This window comes from Castor canadensis, chromosome 10, assembly GCF_047511655.1.
Source record: "Castor canadensis chromosome 10, mCasCan1.hap1v2, whole genome shotgun sequence".
In the NCBI taxonomy this organism is placed as follows: domain Eukaryota; kingdom Metazoa; phylum Chordata; class Mammalia; order Rodentia; family Castoridae; genus Castor; species Castor canadensis.
This window is the reverse complement of record NC_133395.1, coordinates 86,119,903-86,134,882: the sequence shown is the minus strand read 5'-3', so window position 1 is coordinate 86,134,882 and position 14,980 is coordinate 86,119,903. Positions and strand designations below refer to the sequence as shown.

At 67.6% G+C, this 14,980-nt stretch overlaps 6 non-coding genes across 6 annotated transcripts; all 6 read left to right on the top strand.

Annotated features, from left to right (window-relative positions):
- The first annotated feature begins 1,501 nt into the window (after nt 1-1,501).
- LOC141412238 (5S ribosomal RNA) lies at nt 1,502-1,620 on the top strand. The gene has a single exon (XR_012437077.1). It is a non-coding gene; the product is annotated as a 5S ribosomal RNA (ribosomal RNA).
- Nucleotides 1,621-3,751: 2,131 nt separating this feature from the next.
- Nucleotides 3,752-3,870, top strand: LOC141412227 (5S ribosomal RNA). Its single transcript, XR_012437066.1, has one exon. It is a non-coding gene; the product is annotated as a 5S ribosomal RNA (ribosomal RNA).
- A 2,165-nt stretch (nt 3,871-6,035) lies between these two features.
- LOC141412215 (5S ribosomal RNA) lies at nt 6,036-6,154 on the top strand. Its single transcript, XR_012437053.1, has one exon. It is a non-coding gene; the product is annotated as a 5S ribosomal RNA (ribosomal RNA).
- A 2,143-nt stretch (nt 6,155-8,297) lies between these two features.
- LOC141412203 (5S ribosomal RNA) lies at nt 8,298-8,416 on the top strand. The gene has a single exon (XR_012437042.1). It is a non-coding gene; the product is annotated as a 5S ribosomal RNA (ribosomal RNA).
- Nucleotides 8,417-10,561: 2,145 nt separating this feature from the next.
- Nucleotides 10,562-10,680, top strand: LOC141412192 (5S ribosomal RNA). Its single transcript, XR_012437031.1, has one exon. It is a non-coding gene; the product is annotated as a 5S ribosomal RNA (ribosomal RNA).
- Nucleotides 10,681-12,825: 2,145 nt separating this feature from the next.
- LOC141412181 (5S ribosomal RNA) lies at nt 12,826-12,944 on the top strand. Its single transcript, XR_012437020.1, has one exon. It is a non-coding gene; the product is annotated as a 5S ribosomal RNA (ribosomal RNA).
- Nucleotides 12,945-14,980: the final 2,036 nt, after the last annotated feature.

Here is a 14,980-nt window from a genome sequence, read left to right as displayed (position 1 = left end):
GTCGCCTGTGCCACCCTCCGGGTCTCAAAGCACTCCTCAGTCAGCTCAAGGACCGGGGCCACCTGGCCTTCGGGGTCACATGGGCTTGGGCACGACGGAAGGGACCGCTTGCCCCCGTGGAACAGACATTCTCCCCGTGGACAACCTCAGGTGCCGGGACCCTCTGCTCCGCCTTGGAAAACCCACCTTCTGCAATGTATGCCCAACGCAATCAGGCCGAGCAGATTGACCCCCTCGGCCCGGCCCCAGTGTGTGATGGGGCTCTGTGCGTGAGGGCTTGCTCTTCCCCACCTACACCAGGCACGGCATCTAACACACACACACACACACACACACACCACGCAGAGACACCCAGACCACGCACGCACGCACGGGGACGCACCCTCCTCTCCCCCACCCGACACACGAGCAGCCGAAGGACAAGAGGGTATGGCTGGGGCCTGAGCGGGAACAAGCGAAGCCTTGGTTTGCGGCCCCTCGGCCAACTGCATCAGGATTTTTGTCTGGGCTCGGAGGCCAGAGGATCTCTGCCATTTGCTAGCAGGGCCAGGGATGGCAGGAGGGTGGGTACGGGGCTCAGCCAGGGCCAGTTCTGCTGGCACGATCCTGTAGCACGTGGCCGCGTAGCACGGGGCCGGGTCTGAAGGAGGCCAAGCAGGGGCACAAGACCCAGCAGCGGCACAGGGAAGAGGCCCAGGGCACCCAGGAGCAGACGAGACCCGGGAGTCATGCGTGCTTGGCGTGGCCGCGGGCCCCGTGACGCCCGAGGACTCGAGTGCTCAGCCCCGTGTAGTGGCCGCGAAGGCCTGCCTGGGAGAAACGCCCCGGGAGGCCGGCAGGAACCCGGGATCGGAAGGGATGTGGAGGGGCCCCGGGTCGGAGGAGATGGCTTTGGCTGTGTTTGGTTTTGTTTCTTCTTCCCAAGATCCCGGGTGTGAAAGGGGCCAGAGGTGAAGTCCTGGGCTGGAAAGCCTCACGATTCAGCCCCGCAGCCCCAGGCCCTGAGTGTGGAGGAGGGCGGAGCGGGTCGGCGAAGGGCGCGGCTGCCGTTTTCCTGATGGGCTGGAGGGGCAGTGGTGCTTTCCGGACGAAGAGGACTGGAAGGGTCCCCGAGACCTCCGCTGGGAGCCACGCACCCACCCAAGGATACGGCTCCAGGAGGCGACGGAGGAGGGCGGCTGCTTGCCCTGGCCCGAGCTGTGCGTCCCCCGCCTTGGCCACAGCAGTGGACATTCCCAGAAGAACAAGCGCCCGAGAGCACTGAGAAATTTTCCCCCGAGAAAACTTGACCCTCGTCCTGGCAGCAGGACACCTCAGGAAGAAAGCCACCCAGCGGCCACCTGGGCGAGACCGGCTGCCCGAGCAGGCGCGCGGGGCCTCTGGCCGCTGGCCCCGGGCTGCCAGCCCCCACCCGGACTCCCAGCCGTGCCAGGAGAGCAGCGTGGAGACGCACGCCGGGTACCTCGGCAGGCTCTTGGGGCTCCCGGAGGCGGCGGCTAGCGTCTACGGCCATACCACCCTGAACGCGCCCGATCTCGTCTGATCTCGGAAGCTAAGCAGGGTCGGGCCTGGTTAGTACTTGGATGGGAGACCGCCTGGGAATACCGGGTGCTGTAGGCTTTTGCTCCTCCCTCCCTCGCTGCTCCTTTTGTCTTCGGGGACTTCGCCACCACCCCCCCCACCACCACCACCACCCCCAGCACCACCACCACCACCACCACCACAACGACCCACCGTGACCACGACCCCGACCCCGTCCGGGCCACCCGCCAGACCCACGCACACCGAATCCTCACAGCTACGTCCCCGAATCCTCTCCCCTCCCCACACTCTCCTGGGGCGCGCGCCCGCGACACGGGTCACCAGCGAGGTTGGTCCCAGGCCACGTTGGGGACCGCTCCCCAACTGCCCTCCAGGCGGGCGGGGAGGGACGTGCGGAAGCCATGAGAAAGTGGGTCCTGCACCCCAGCGGGCCCCACAGCGGGACGCGCCACACCTGGGCTCGCCACAAGGTGGTGCACTGGGTCCAGGGCAAGACGCCAGGGGACAGAGAAGCAGGGAGCCTCAGTCGGGTGCTGCTCCACGTCGCCCTCCGTCGCTCAACCCAAGACAGGGCAGCCAGCGCGCGACCTCTACGTGGGATCCCGCCTCCCACGGCAGAGCCTGCGGTCACAGGGACAGAGGGCGCAGGCCGCCAGAGCTCCGGATGCCAGCGGCAGCTCCCCGTCCCGCTCAAAGGGAGGGAGGGCCGCCGCTGGCGCCCAGTCGCCTGTGCCACCCTCCGGGTCTCAAAGCACTCCTCAGTCAGCTCAAGGACCGGGGCCACCTGGCCTTCGGGGTCACATGGGCTTGGGCATGACGGAAGGGACCGCTTGCCCCCGTGGAACAGACATTCTCCCCGTGGACAACCTCAGGTGCCGGGACCCTCTGCTCCGCCTTGGAAAACCCACCTTCTGCAATGTATGCCCAACGCAATCAGGCCGAGCAGATTGACCCCCTCGGCCCGGCCCCAGTGTGTGATGGGGCTCTGTGCGTGAGGGCTTGCTCTTCCCCACCTACACCAGGCACGGCATCTAACACACACACACCACGCAGAGACACCCAGACCACGCACGCACGCACGGGGACGCACCCTCCTCTCCCCCACCCCACACACGAGCAGCCGAAGGACAAGAGGGTATGGCTGGGGCCTGAGCGGGAACAAGCGAAGCCTTGGTTTGCGGCCCCTCGGCCAACTGCATCAGGATTTTTGTCTGGGCTCGGAGGCCAGAGGATCTCTGCCATTTGCTAGCAGGGCCAGGGATGGCAGGAGGGTGGGTACGGGGCTCAGCCAGGGCCAGTTCTGCTGGCACGATCCTGTAGCACGTGGCCGCGTAGCACGGGGCCGGGTCTGAAGGAGGCCAAGCAGGGGCACAAGACCCAGCAGCGGCACAGGGAAGAGGCCCAGGGCACCCAGGAGCAGACGAGACCCGGGAGTCGTGCGTGCTTGGCGTGGCCGTGGGCCCCGTGACGCCCGAGGACTCGAGTGCTCAGCCCCGTGTAGTGGCCGCGAAGGCCTGCCTGGGAGAAACGCCCCGGGAGGCCGGCAGGAACCCGGGATCAGAAGGGATGTGGAGGGGCCCCGGGTCGGAGGAGATGGCTTTGGCTGTGTTTGGTTTTGTTTCTTCTTCCCAAGATCCCGGGTGTGAAAGGGGCCAGAGGTGAAGTCCTGGGCTGGAAAGCCTCACGATTCAGCCCCGCAGCCCCAGGCCCTGAGTGTGGAGGAGGGCGGAGCGGGTCGGCGAAGGGCGCGGCTGCCGTTTTCCTGATGGGCTGGAGGGGCAGTGGCGCTTTCCGGACGAAGAGGACCGGAAGGGTCCCCGAGACCTCCGCTGGGAGCCACGCACCCACCCAAGGATACGGCTCCAGGAGGCGACGGAGGAGGGCGGCTGCTTGCCCTGGCCCGAGCTGTGCGTCCCCCGCCTTGGCCACAGCAGTGGACATTCCCAGAAGAACAAGCGCCCGAGAGCACTGAGAAATTTTCCCCCGAGAAAACTTGACCCTCGTCCTGGCAGCAGGACACCTCGGGAAGAAAGCCACCCAGCGGCCACCTGGGCGAGACCGGCTGCCCGAGCAGGCGCGCGCGGCCTCTGGCCGCTGGCCCCGGGCTGCCAGCCCCCACCCGGACTCCCAGCCGTGCCAGGAGAGCAGCGTGGAGACGCACGCCGGGGCCCTCGGCAGGCTCTTGGGGCTCCCGGAGGCGGCGGCTAGCGTCTACGGCCATACCACCCTGAACGCGCCCGATCTCGTCTGATCTCGGAAGCTAAGCAGGGTCGGGCCTGGTTAGTACTTGGATGGGAGACCGCCTGGGAATACCGGGTGCTGTAGGCTTTTGCTCCTCCCTCCCTCGCTGCTCCTTTTGTCTTCGGGGACTTCGCCACCACCCCCCCCACCACCACCACCACCCCCAGCACCACCACCACCACCACCACCACAACGACCCACCGTGACCACGACCCCGACCCCGTCCGGGCCACCCGCCAGACCCACGCACACCGAATCCTCACAGCTACGTCCCCGAATCCTCTCCCCTCCCCACACTCTCCTGGGGCGCGCGCCCGCGACACGGGTCACCAGCGAGGTTGGTCCCAGGCCACGTTGGGGACCGCTCCCCAACTGCCCTCCAGGCGGGCGGGGAGGGACGTGCGGAAGCCATGAGAAAGTGGGTCCTGCACCCCAGCGGGCCCCACAGCGGGACGCGCCACACCTGGGCTCGCCACAAGGTGGTGCACTGGGTCCAGGGCAAGACGCCAGGGGACAGAGAAGCAGGGAGCCTCAGTCGGGTGCTGCTCCACGTCGCGCTCCGTCGCTCAACCCAAGACAGGGCAGCCAGCGCGCGACCTCTACGTGGGATCCCGCCTCCCACGGCAGAGCCTGCGGTCACAGGGACAGAGGGCGCAGGCCGCCAGAGCTCCGGATGCCAGCGGCAGCTCCCCGTCCCGCTCAAAGGGAGGGAGGGCCGCCGCTGGCGCCCAGTCGCCTGTGCCACCCTCCGGGTCTCAAAGCACTCCTCAGTCAGCTCAAGGACCGGGGCCACCTGGCCTTCGGGGTCACATGGGCTTGGGCACGACGGAAGGGACCGCTTGCCCCCGTGGAACAGACATTCTCCCCGTGGACAACCTCAGGTGCCGGGACCCTCTGCTCCGCCTTGGAAATCCCACCTTCTGCAATGTATGCCCAACGCAATCAGGCCGAGCAGATTGACCCCCTCGGCCCGGCCCCAGTGTGTGATGGGGCTCTGTGCGTGAGGGCTTGCTCTTCCCCACCTACACCAGGCACGGCATCTAACACACACACACACACACACACACACACACACACACACACACACACCACGCAGAGACACCCAGACCACGCACGCACGCACGGGGACGCACCCTCCTCTCCCCCACCCCACACACGAGCAGCCGAAGGACAAGAGGGTATGGCTGGGGCCTGAGCGGGAACAAGCGAAGCCTTGGTTTGCGGCCCCTCGGCCAACTGCATCAGGATTTTTGTCTGGGCTCGGAGGCCAGAGGATCTCTGCCATTTGCTAGCAGGGCCAGGGATGGCAGGAGGGTGGGTACGGGGCTCAGCCAGGGCCAGTTCTGCTGGCACGATCCTGTAGCACGTGGCCGCGTAGCACGGGGCCGGGTCTGAAGGAGGCCAAGCAGGGGCACAAGACCCAGCAGCGGCACAGGGAAGAGGCCCAGGGCACCCAGGAGCAGACGAGACCCGGGAGTCGTGCGTGCTTGGCGTGGCCGCGGGCCCCGTGACGCCCGAGGACTCGAGTGCTCAGCCCCGTGTAGTGGCCGCGAAGGCCTGCCTGGGAGAAACGCCCCGGGAGGCCGGCAGGAACCCGGGATCGGAAGGGATGTGGAGGGGCCCCGGGTCGGAGGAGATGGCTTTGGCTGTGTTTGGTTTTGTTTCTTCTTCCCAAGATCCCGGGTGTGAAAGGGGCCAGAGGTGAAGTCCTGGGCTGGAAAGCCTCACGATTCAGCCCCGCAGCCCCAGGCCCTGAGTGTGGAGGAGGGCGGAGCGGGTCGGCGAAGGGCGCGGCTGCCGTTTTCCTGATGGGCTGGAGGGGCAGTGTCGCTTTCCGGACGAAGAGGACCGGAAGGGTCCCCGAGACCTCCGCTGGGAGCCACGCACCCACCCAAGGATACGGCTCCAGGAGGCGACGGAGGAGGGCGGCTGCTTGCCCTGGCCCGAGCTGTGCGTCCCCCGCCTTGGCCACAGCATTGGACATTCCCAGAAGAACAAGCGCCCGAGAGCACTGAGAAATTTTCCCCCGAGAAAACTTGACCCTCGTCCTGGCAGCAGGACACCTCGGGAAGAAAGCCACCCAGCGGCCACCTGGGCGAGACCGGCTGCCCGAGCAGGCGCGCGGGGCCTCTGGCCGCTGGCCCCGGGCTGCCAGGCCCCACCCGGACTCCCAGCCGTGCCAGGAGAGCAGCGTGGAGACGCACGCCGGGGCCCTCGGCAGGCTCTTGGGGCTCCCGGAGGCGGCGGCTAGCGTCTACGGCCATACCACCCTGAACGCGCCCGATCTCGTCTGATCTCGGAAGCTAAGCAGGGTCGGGCCTGGTTAGTACTTGGATGGGAGACCGCCTGGGAATACCGGGTGCTGTAGGCTTTTGCTCCTCCCTCCCTCGCTGCTCCTTTTGTCTTCGGGGACTTCGCCACCACCCCCCCCCCACCACCACCACCCCCAGCACCACCACCACCACCACCACAACGACCCACCGTGACCACGACCCCGACCCCGTCCGGGCCACCCGCCAGACCCACGCACACCGAATCCTCACAGCTACGTCCCCGAATCCTCTCCCCTCCCCACACTCTCCTGGGGCGCGCGCCCGCGACACGGGTCACCAGCGAGGTTGGTCCCAGGCCACGTTGGGGACCGCTCCCCAACTGCCCTCCAGGCGGGCGGGGAGGGACGTGCGGAAGCCATGAGAAAGTGGGTCCTGCACCCCAGCGGGCCCCACAGCGGGACGCGCCACACCTGGGCTCGCCACAAGGTGGTGCACTGGGTCCAGGGCAAGACGCCAGGGGACAGAGAAGCAGGGAGCCTCAGTCGGGTGCTGCTCCACGTCGCCCTCCGTCGCTCAACCCAAGACAGGGCAGCCAGCGCGCGACCTCTACGTGGGATCCCGCCTCCCACGGCAGAGCCTGCGGTCACAGGGACAGAGGGCGCAGGCCGCCAGAGCTCCGGATGCCAGCGGCAGCTCCCCGTCCCGCTCAAAGGGAGGGAGGGCCGCCGCTGGCGCCCAGTCGCCTGTGCCACCCTCCGGGTCTCAAAGCACTCCTCAGTCAGCTCAAGGACCGGGGCCACCTGGCCTTCGGGGTCACATGGGCTTGGGCACGACGGAAGGGACCGCTTGCCCCCGTGGAACAGACATTCTCCCCGTGGACAACCTCAGGTGCCGGGACCCTCTGCTCCGCCTTGGAAAACCCACCTTCTGCAATGTATGCCCAACGCAATCAGGCCGAGCAGATTGACCCCCTCGGCCCGGCCCCAGTGTGTGATGGGGCTCTGTGCGTGAGGGCTTGCTCTTCCCCACCTACACCAGGCACGGCATCTAACACACACACACACACACACACACACACCACGCAGAGACACCCAGACCACGCACGCACGCACGGGGACGCACCCTCCTCTCCCCCACCCCACACACGAGCAGCCGAAGGACAAGAGGGTATGGCTGGGGCCTGAGCGGGAACAAGCGAAGCCTTGGTTTGCGGCCCCTCGGCCAACTGCATCAGGATTTTTGTCTGGGCTCGGAGGCCAGAGGATCTCTGCCATTTGCTAGCAGGGCCAGGGATGGCAGGAGGGTGGGTACGGGGCTCAGCCAGGGCCAGTTCTGCTGGCACGATCCTGTAGCACGTGGCCGCGTAGCACGGGGCCGGGTCTGAAGGAGGCCAAGCAGGGGCACAAGACCCAGCAGCGGCACAGGGAAGAGGCCCAGGGCACCCAGGAGCAGACGAGACCCGGGAGTCGTGCGTGCTTGGCGTGGCCGCGGGCCCCGTGACGCCCGAGGACTCGAGTGCTCAGCCCCGTGTAGTGGCCGCGAAGGCCTGCCTGGGAGAAACGCCCCGGGAGGCCGGCAGGAACCCGGGATCGGAAGGGATGTGGAGGGGCCCCGGGTCGGAGGAGATGGCTTTGGCTGTGTTTGGTTTTGTTTCTTCTTCCCAAGATCCCGGGTGTGAAAGGGGCCAGAGGTGAAGTCCTGGGCTGGAAAGCCTCACGATTCAGCCCCGCAGCCCCAGGCCCTGAGTGTGGAGGAGGGCGGAGCGGGTCGGCGAAGGGCGCGGCTGCCGTTTTCCTGATGGGCTGGAGGGGCAGTGGCGCTTTCCGGACGAAGAGGACCGGAAGGGTCCCCGAGACCTCCGCTGGGAGCCACGCACCCACCCAAGGATACGGCTCCAGGAGGCGACGGAGGAGGGCGGCTGCTTGCCCTGGCCCGAGCTGTGCGTCCCCCGCCTTGGCCACAGCAGTGGACATTCCCAGAAGAACAAGCGCCCGAGAGCACTGAGAAATTTTCCCCCGAGAAAACTTGACCCTCGTCCTGGCAGCAGGACACCTCGGGAAGAAAGCCACCCAGCGGCCACCTGGGCGAGACCGGCTGCCCGAGCAGGCGCGCGGGGCCTCTGGCCGCTGGCCCCGGGCTGCCAGCCCCCACCCGGACTCCCAGCCGTGCCAGGAGAGCAGCGTGGAGACGCACGCCGGGGCCCTCGGCAGGCTCTTGGGGCTCCCGGAGGCGGCGGCTAGCGTCTACGGCCATACCACCCTGAACGCGCCCGATCTCGTCTGATCTCGGAAGCTAAGCAGGGTCGGGCCTGGTTAGTACTTGGATGGGAGACCGCCTGGGAATACCGGGTGCTGTAGGCTTTTGCTCCTCCCTCCCTCGCTGCTCCTTTTGTCTTCGGGGACTTCGCCACCACCCCCCCCACCACCACCACCACCCCCAGCACCACCACCACCACCACCACCACAACGACCCACCGTGACCACGACCCCGACCCCGTCCGGGCCACCCGCCAGACCCACGCACACCGAATCCTCACAGCTACGTCCCCGAATCCTCTCCCCTCCCCACACTCTCCTGGGGAGCGCGCCCGCGACACGGGTCACCAGCGAGGTTGGTCCCAGGCCACGTTGGGGACCGCTCCCCAACTGCCCTCCAGGCGGGCGGGGAGGGACGTGCGGAAGCCATGAGAAAGTGGGTCCTGCACCCCAGCGGGCCCCACAGCGGGATGCGCCACACCTGGGCTCGCCACAAGGTGGTGCACTGGGTCCAGGGCAAGACGCCAGGGGACAGAGAAGCAGGGAGCCTCAGTCGGGTGCTGCTCCACGTCGCGCTCCGTCGCTCAACCCAAGACAGGGCAGCCAGCGCGCGACCTCTACGTGGGATCCCGCCTCCCACGGCAGAGCCTGCGGTCACAGGGACAGAGGGCGCAGGCCGCCAGAGCTCCGGATGCCAGCGGCAGCTCCCCGTCCCGCTCAAAGGGAGGGAGGGCCGCCGCTGGCGCCCAGGCGCCTGTGCCACCCTCCGGGTCTCAAAGCACTCCTCAGTCAGCTCAAGGACCGGGGCCACCTGGCCTTCGGGGTCACATGGGCTTGGGCACGACGGAAGGGACCGCTTGCCCCCGTGGAACAGACATTCTCCCCGTGGACAACCTCAGGTGCCGGGACCCTCTGCTCCGCCTTGGAAAACCCACCTTCTGCAATGTATGCCCAACGCAATCAGGCCGAGCAGATTGACCCCCTCGGCCCGGCCCCAGTGTGTGATGGGGCTCTGTGCGTGAGGGCTTGCTCTTCCCCACCTACACCATGCACGGCATCTAACACACACACACACACACACACACACCACGCAGAGACACCCAGACCACGCACGCACGCACGGGGACGCACCCTCCTCTCCCCCACCCCACACACGAGCAGCCGAAGGACAAGAGGGTATGGCTGGGGCCTGAGCGGGAACAAGCGAAGCCTTGGTTTGCGGCCCCTCGGCCAACTGCATCAGGATTTTTGTCTGGGCTCGGAGGCCAGAGGATCTCTGCCATTTGCTAGCAGGGCCAGGGATGGCAGGAGGGTGGGTACGGGGCTCAGCCAGGGCCAGTTCTGCTGGCACGATCCTGTAGCACGTGGCCGCGTAGCACGGGGCCGGGTCTGAAGGAGGCCAAGCAGGGGCACAAGACCCAGCAGCGGCACAGGGAAGAGGCCCAGGGCACCCAGGAGCAGACGAGACCCGGGAGTCGTGCGTGCTTGGCGTGGCCGCGGGCCCCGTGACGCCCGAGGACTCGAGTGCTCAGCCCCGTGTAGTGGCCGCGAAGGCCTGCCTGGGAGAAACGCCCCGGGAGGCCGGCAGGAACCCGGGATCGGAAGGGATGTGGAGGGGCCCCGGGTCGGAGGAGATGGCTTTGGCTGTGTTTGGTTTTGTTTCTTCTTCCCAAGATCCCGGGTGTGAAAGGGGCCAGAGGTGAAGTCCTGGGCTGGAAAGCCTCACGATTCAGCCCCGCAGCCCCAGGCCCTGAGTGTGGAGGAGGGCGGAGCGGGTCGGCGAAGGGCGCGGCTGCCGTTTTCCTGATGGGCTGGAGGGGCAGTGGCGCTTTCCGGACGAAGAGGACCGGAAGGGTCCCCGAGACCTCCGCTGGGAGCCACGCACCCACCCAAGGATACGGCTCCAGGAGGCGACGGAGGAGGGCGGCTGCTTGCCCTGGCCCGAGCTGTGCGTCCCCCGCCTTGGCCACAGCAGTGGACATTCCCAGAAGAACAAGCGCCCGAGAGCACTGAGAAATTTTCCCCCGAGAAAACTTGACCCTCGTCCTGGCAGCAGGACACCTCGGGAAGAAAGCCACCCAGCGGCCACCTGGGCGAGACCGGCTGCCCGAGCAGGCGCGCGGGGCCTCTGGCCGCTGGCCCCGGGCTGCCAGCCCCCACCCGGACTCCCAGCCGTGCCAGGAGAGCAGCGTGGAGACGCACGCCGGGGCCCTCGGCAGGCTCTTGGGGCTCCCGGAGGCGGCGGCTAGCGTCTACGGCCATACCACCCTGAACGCGCCCGATCTCGTCTGATCTCGGAAGCTAAGCAGGGTCGGGCCTGGTTAGTACTTGGATGGGAGACCGCCTGGGAATACCGGGTGCTGTAGGCTTTTGCTCCTCCCTCCCTCGCTGCTCCTTTTGTCTTCGGGGACTTCGCCACCACCCCCCCCACCACCACCACCACCCCCAGCACCACCACCACCACCACCACCACAACGACCCACCGTGACCACGACCCCGACCCCGTCCGGGCCACCCGCCAGACCCACGCACACCGAATCCTCACAGCTACGTCCCCGAATCCTCTCCCCTCCCCACACTCTCCTGGGGAGCGCGCCCGCGACACGGGTCACCAGCGAGGTTGGTCCCAGGCCACGTTGGGGACCGCTCCCCAACTGCCCTCCAGGCGGGCGGGGAGGGACGTGCGGAAGCCATGAGAAAGTGGGTCCTGCACCCCAGCGGGCCCCACAGCGGGATGCGCCACACCTGGGCTCGCCACAAGGTGGTGCACTGGGTCCAGGGCAAGACGCCAGGGGACAGAGAAGCAGGGAGCCTCAGTCGGGTGCTGCTCCACGTCGCGCTCCGTCGCTCAACCCAAGACAGGGCAGCCAGCGCGCGACCTCTACGTGGGATCCCGCCTCCCACGGCAGAGCCTGCGGTCACAGGGACAGAGGGCGCAGGCCGCCAGAGCTCCGGATGCCAGCGGCAGCTCCCCGTCCCGCTCAAAGGGAGGGAGGGCCGCCGCTGGCGCCCAGGCGCCTGTGCCACCCTCCGGGTCTCAAAGCACTCCTCAGTCAGCTCAAGGACCGGGGCCACCTGGCCTTCGGGGTCACATGGGCTTGGGCACGACGGAAGGGACCGCTTGCCCCCGTGGAACAGACATTCTCCCCGTGGACAACCTCAGGTGCCGGGACCCTCTGCTCCGCCTTGGAAAACCCACCTTCTGCAATGTATGCCCAACGCAATCAGGCCGAGCAGATTGACCCCCTCGGCCCGGCCCCAGTGTGTGATGGGGCTCTGTGCGTGAGGGCTTGCTCTTCCCCACCTACACCATGCACGGCATCTAACACACACACACACACACACACACACCACGCAGAGACACCCAGACCACGCACGCACGCACGGGGACGCACCCTCCTCTCCCCCACCCCACACACGAGCAGCCGAAGGACAAGAGGGTATGGCTGGGGCCTGAGCGGGAACAAGCGAAGCCTTGGTTTGCGGCCCCTCGGCCAACTGCATCAGGATTTTTGTCTGGGCTCGGAGGCCAGAGGATCTCTGCCATTTGCTAGCAGGGCCAGGGATGGCAGGAGGGTGGGTACGGGGCTCAGCCAGGGCCAGTTCTGCTGGCACGATCCTGTAGCACGTGGCCGCGTAGCACGGGGCCGGGTCTGAAGGAGGCCAAGCAGGGGCACAAGACCCAGCAGCGGCACAGGGAAGAGGCCCAGGGCACCCAGGAGCAGACGAGACCCGGGAGTCGTGCGTGCTTGGCGTGGCCGCGGGCCCCGTGACGCCCGAGGACTCGAGTGCTCAGCCCCGTGTAGTGGCCGCGAAGGCCTGCCTGGGAGAAACGCCCCGGGAGGCCGGCAGGAACCCGGGATCGGAAGGGATGTGGAGGGGCCCCGGGTCGGAGGAGATGGCTTTGGCTGTGTTTGGTTTTGTTTCTTCTTCCCAAGATCCCGGGTGTGAAAGGGGCCAGAGGTGAAGTCCTGGGCTGGAAAGCCTCACGATTCAGCCCCGCAGCCCCAGGCCCTGAGTGTGGAGGAGGGCGGAGCGGGTCGGCGAAGGGCGCGGCTGCCGTTTTCCTGATGGGCTGGAGGGGCAGTGGCGCTTTCCGGACGAAGAGGACCGGAAGGGTCCCCGAGACCTCCGCTGGGAGCCACGCACCCACCCAAGGATACGGCTCCAGGAGGCGACGGAGGAGGGCGGCTGCTTGCCCTGGCCCGAGCTGTGCGTCCCCCGCCTTGGCCACAGCAGTGGACATTCCCAGAAGAACAAGCGCCCGAGAGCACTGAGAAATTTTCCCCCGAGAAAACTTGACCCTCGTCCTGGCAGCAGGACACCTCGGGAAGAAAGCCACCCAGCGGCCACCTGGGCGAGACCGGCTGCCCGAGCAGGCGCGCGGGGCCTCTGGCCGCTGGCCCCGGGCTGCCAGCCCCCACCCGGACTCCCAGCCGTGCCAGGAGAGCAGCGTGGAGACGCACGCCGGGGCCCTCGGCAGGCTCTTGGGGCTCCCGGAGGCGGCGGCTAGCGTCTACGGCCATACCACCCTGAACGCGCCCGATCTCGTCTGATCTCGGAAGCTAAGCAGGGTCGGGCCTGGTTAGTACTTGGATGGGAGACCGCCTGGGAATACCGGGTGCTGTAGGCTTTTGCTCCTCCCTCCCTCGCTGCTCCTTTTGTCTTCGGGGACTTCGCCACCACCCCCCCCACCACCACCACCACCCCCAGCACCACCACCACCACCACCACCACCACAACGACCCACCGTGACCACGACCCCGACCCCGTCCGGGCCACCCGCCAGACCCACGCACACCGAATCCTCACAGCTACGTCCCCGAATCCTCTCCCCTCCCCACACTCTCCTGGGGCGCGCGCCCGCGACACGGGTCACCAGCGAGGTTGGTCCCAGGCCACGTTGGGGACCGCTCCCCAACTGCCCTCCAGGCGGGCGGGGAGGGACGTGCGGAAGCCATGAGAAAGTGGGTCCTGCACCCCAGCGGGCCCCACAGCGGGACGCGCCACACCTGGGCTCGCCACAAGGTGGTGCACTGGGTCCAGGGCAAGACGCCAGGGGACAGAGAAGCAGGGAGCCTCAGTCGGGTGCTGCTCCACGTCGCGCTCCGTCGCTCAACCCAAGACAGGGCAGCCAGCGCGCGACCTCTACGTGGGATCCCGCCTCCCACGGCAGAGCCTGCGGTCACAGGGACAGAGGGCGCAGGCCGCCAGAGCTCCGGATGCCAGCGGCAGCTCCCCGTCCCGCTCAAAGGGAGGGAGGGCCGCCGCTGGCGCCCAGTCGCCTGTGCCACCCTCCGGGTCTCAAAGCACTCCTCAGTCAGCTCAAGGACCGGGGCCACCTGGCCTTCGGGGTCACATGGGCTTGGGCACGACGGAAGGGACCGCTTGCCCCCGTGGAACAGACATTCTCCCCGTGGACAACCTCAGGTGCCGGGACCCTCTGCTCCGCCTTGGAAAACCCACCTTCTGCAATGTATGCCCAACGCAATCAGGCCGAGCAGATTGACCCCCTCGGCCCGGCCCCAGTGTGTGATGGGGCTCTGTGCGTGAGGGCTTGCTCTTCCCCACCTACACCAGGCACGGCATCTAACACACACACACACACACACACACACCACGCAGAGACACCCAGACCACGCACGCACGCACGGGGACGCACCCTCCTCTCCCCCACCCCACACACGAGCAGCCGAAGGACAAGAGGGTATGGCTGGGGCCTGAGCGGGAACAAGCGAAGCCTTGGTTTGCGGCCCCTCGGCCAACTGCATCAGGATTTTTGTCTGGGCTCGGAGGCCAGAGGATCTCTGCCATTTGCTAGCAGGGCCAGGGATGGCAGGAGGGTGGGTACGGGGCTCAGCCAGGGCCAGTTCTGCTGGCACGATCCTGTAGCACGTGGCCGCGTAGCACGGGGCCGGGTCTGAAGGAGGCCAAGCAGGGGCACAAGACCCAGCAGCGGCACAGGGAAGAGGCCCAGGGCACCCAGGAGCAGACGAGACCCGGGAGTCGTGCGTGCTTGGCGTGGCCGCGGGCCCCGTGACGCCCGAGGACTCGAGTGCTCAGCCCCGTGTAGTGGCCGCGAAGGCCTGCCTGGGAGAAACGCCCCGGGAGGCCGGCAGGAACCCGGGATCGGAAGGGATGTGGAGGGGCCCCGGGTCGGAGGAGATGGCTTTGGCTGTGTTTGGTTTTGTTTCTTCTTCCCAAGATCCCGGGTGTGAAAGGGGCCAGAGGTGAAGTCCTGGGCTGGAAAGCCTCACGATTCAGCCCCGCAGCCCCAGGCCCTGAGTGTGGAGGAGGGCGGAGCGGGTCGGCGAAGGGCGCGGCTGCCGTTTTCCTGATGGGCTGGAGGGGCAGTGGCGCTTTCCGGACGAAGAGGACCGGAAGGGTCCCCGAGACCTCCGCTGGGAGCCACGCACCCACCCAAGGATACGGCTCCAGGAGGCGACGGAGGAGGGCGGCTGCTTGCCCTGGCCCGAGCTGTGCGTCCCCCGCCTTGGCCACAGCAGTGGACATTCCCAGAAGAACAAGCGCCCGAGAGCACTGAGAAATTTTCCCCCGAGAAAACTTGACCCTCGTCCTGGCAGCAGGACACCTCGGGAAGAAAGCCACCCAGCGGCCACCTGGGCGAGACCGGCTGCCCGAGCAGGCGCGCGGGGCCTCTGGGCGCTG